Below are 3,758 nucleotides of genomic sequence, written 5' to 3'. Positions count from 1 at the left end.
AAGGTGTAAAATTCGATTACTATGATCGAGCGCACCCAAGGTGCGTTCGATCGCAATAACAGAATCTTCAAAGCCAAAATTCCATTACTGAGATTGATCGTAACAAGTATGCGATCGATCATAGAAACAGAATGTAATATATATATATATATATATATATATATATTAATTTTTTAATTTTTATTGCATAATGTACAACAACTTTGATAGTGATACAATCAAATGATAGGATCAAGTGACAATCAAAATTGAAACAATTGAAATTAAAGGTTATTTCAAACATCCGTTTGATCATAGTACATTTGTTCAATCGATCATGGTAGGATCAAATGATCGATCAAACTTGAGACAATTGAAATTGAAGGTTTGATCGAATATCCGATCAATCAAAAGGAATTAGTTCGATTGATCGTGATAAGATCAAATGATTGAAACAATTGAAATTGAAGGTTTGATCAAATATCTGATCAATCATAATGAATTAGTTTGATTGATCGTGATAAGATCAAATGATTGAAACAATTGAAATTGAATGTTTTATCAGACATCCGATTGGTCATACCTAGTGCATTCATTCGATCGATCGTGATAAGATCAAATGATCGAACAAAATTCAAACAAATTAAATGTTCGATAGAACATTGAATTGAACTCTAAGCATTTTATATTATATTAGTGCATTACTTAAATTGATCAGGATACAATCAATAAAACTTGGCATGATTGAAGGTTCAATCAAACATCTGATAAAATCAATTCTGATCAATACTATTACATATTAGTCTGATCGATCGTAATGGGATCAAATGTTCGATCAAACATCCGATCGATCATAATGAATTAGTTAGGTTGATCATGATATGATTAAATGATCATTAAACATCCGATCGATCATAATGAATTAATTCGATTGATCGCGATAGGATCAATCGTTCGATCAAACATCTGATCGATCATAATGAATTAGTTTGATTGATCGTGATAGAATCAAATGTCCGATCAATCCTACTGAATTAGTTCGATTGACTGTGGTATGATCAATTGATAGATTAAACGGGATACAATTGAAGGTTTAATCGAACATTCAATTGAACTGTTAACTTTTTATATTATCTTAGTGCCTTAGTTATATTGATCTTATCTTACCTTTGGATTTTGTATTATTTTGTAATTAATTATAAGATAAATATCAACTTAATGATCTTTATCATCTTGTAATATTAAACGGAAAATTTTAGTTAATATTATAAGAGAAAAATTTAAAATAAATAAATAAATAAATTGGAAGTATATTTTTTTTTTTTTGGGAAAAATATAAAAAAGCCACCCAAAGTACCAGTCGTTGGCAATATAACCCTCCAATGTTCAAAAGATACTAAAGTAGCCTCCCGAACTACCAAATTGTATAAAAATGCCACTTATTTTTAATATTGCTATAATACCCCTATTATTTTAACAAATAAATAATAAAATAATTGAAAAAAAAAACGAAACAATTTTTTAAAAAATACAAGAAAACCAATGGGTGAATAAAAACAAAAAAAAAAAGAAAATGTTTTTTGGAATAAATAGTAAATAATTAGTCACTGTAGTTGGCATAAATTACAAATTGTTTCATGTTTTATTAAAGTAAAATCAAAGATATGACAATTTTTTAAAAATACAAGAAAACCAATGGACGAATAAAAACACAAACAAAAAAAGAAAATGTTTTTTGGAATAAATAATAAATAACTAGTCACTGTAGTTTGCCTAAATTACAAGTTGCTTTATATCGTATTAAAGTAAAATCAAAGGTACAAAATTTGACTTCAGGGAATAAACTGTTTTTTTTTTTAAAAAAAAATATCTAAAGCACCGTACATTTGATTTTACTTTGTTAAAAGAATAGGGGTATTATAGAAATATAGCAAAATAAGTAGATTTTTTGATACAATTTGGTAGTTTGCCAGGCTACTTTAGTCCCTTTTGAACATTGAAGGACTATATTGCAAACGGCTCGTAGTTTGAAGGGTTTTATTTTTTATTTTTTTATTTTTTGTTTTTAAAGAAAATGCCCCAAGTATTGATAGATGGCGGTAAACTGGCGGGGTTCTAAAATTTTCGGAACCCATTTTTTCACCAAATCCCACGCCTCCCGCCAATCGTCTCTCACTCTCACTCTCTCCCTCCCTCTCTCTGGATCTCTCTCTCTCTCACTCACTCCACACAAGTCTCTCTCTCTTCGGCAGCTCTCTTTCCGGCGCACCTCTCTCACTGCCAGCTCTCACTCCGGCGAACTTAACACTCTCTTCTAGCTCTCTCAGGTATGAGTTTCTCCTAACCCCTTGCAAACCTTAAATGCCTCTCAATCACTCAAATAGTATCCATGAATTGTGACTTGAAGAAATTAAGTATTTGGGTACTTCCTCTCTTCTTCTCTTTCTATTTTTTCCCTACAGAACTGATTGGTTACATTCAAAAACTGCCGTGGACCCCTAAATTCTTCTAAATTTCTAGGAACAAATTTGAAAAAAAAAACAAAAAAAAAGAAAAAACGAATTGTAATGGGTACTCAGTTGCTATTACTCTGTTAAAGCAAAGAACTCAGTTTCTATTTTTTTTTGTATGAATCAGTCATATTGTTTTGGGTCTTGTTTGTTTGTTTGTTTGTTTTTTTTTTTTTTTTTTTTTTTTTTTTTTTTTTTTTTTTTTTTTTTTTTTTTTAACTCTCTACTTCTAGGGTAGTTTAGGTTTCAGAAGAATTTTTTTATTTTCTGAAATATCTGTAAATTGTTGTATCTTTTGCTGCTGAGTTGCGTCTTGTTTCTTGAGATGTTTTTGGCTGGCTTTTGTTGGTTGTGGTTTCTCCTTTTGAGACTGGTTTGTAATATTTGGTGGTTGGTTTTGTGTTTCAACTTGTTTCTGGTTGTTAAGAAAGAAAGTATTTACTCAAAAAAAAAAAAAAGAAGAATAAAAGTGAAATTATGTCAAGAAGAAAAAAGTATATACTCGAAAGCATAAACTCCATGTTTTTCTTTGTGAATGCCTATATATAGGCCGTTGTCTCTCATTATTCTTCTTTAGGGTTTTAAGAATTTCCACCAATACTTTCTAATTTACTGAAGTGGAGATTCATTCCTCAAGTTTGTTGGGAAGGAATGCATAGCATAAGTAGATAGTTGTTGAGTGTTACATCTTTACAAAAGTGCACCTGAATCCTTATCGATAATTTGAGTCGTGGACCATCGGGCCTTCCAATTATGGGTTGCCGACCTTCTAAGCTTTTTGGCTGTGGGCCGTCAAGCCAATGGTGGGTGACGTAGCGAAAAGTCGTAGATAACCAAGCCCTATAATAAGTTCTAACCTTATACAATTGTCTTTGATATGGTACATTTGTGCCGCTTCAATCTTCATAGTAATATATACATAGTCATTGATTTAGGATATAATTTGCATGCTTTAGAAAGTTGATTAGGAATGTTCTTGCTTGTGGGAAATAGCTTTTCATTTTAGGGGTTTTGATCCTCTTCCTAGTTTGAGAACCAGAGGGGAGTCATGACTTCTATAAGTTTTAGTTTTAATTTTTTTAGTAACTGAGCAAGCTTTTACACTCAACACACACACACAAAAATCAAGCCCTTTAGTTCCATCATGCTTTCTAAATGTAGTTATCTGGGTGGAAAGCAATGAGGAAGAATGGCGAAGACACCTAATCAAGGATGAGTTCCACTAATTTCTAATCTGGTGCTGTGCCAACTTTATCACCAGAATTGTAC

The sequence above is a fragment of the Corylus avellana genome, chromosome ca2, assembly GCF_901000735.1.
Source record: "Corylus avellana chromosome ca2, CavTom2PMs-1.0".
Lineage (NCBI taxonomy): Eukaryota > Viridiplantae > Streptophyta > Magnoliopsida > Fagales > Betulaceae > Corylus > Corylus avellana.
The sequence above is the reverse complement of the archived record's forward strand: the minus strand, read 5'-3'. Positions refer to the sequence as shown.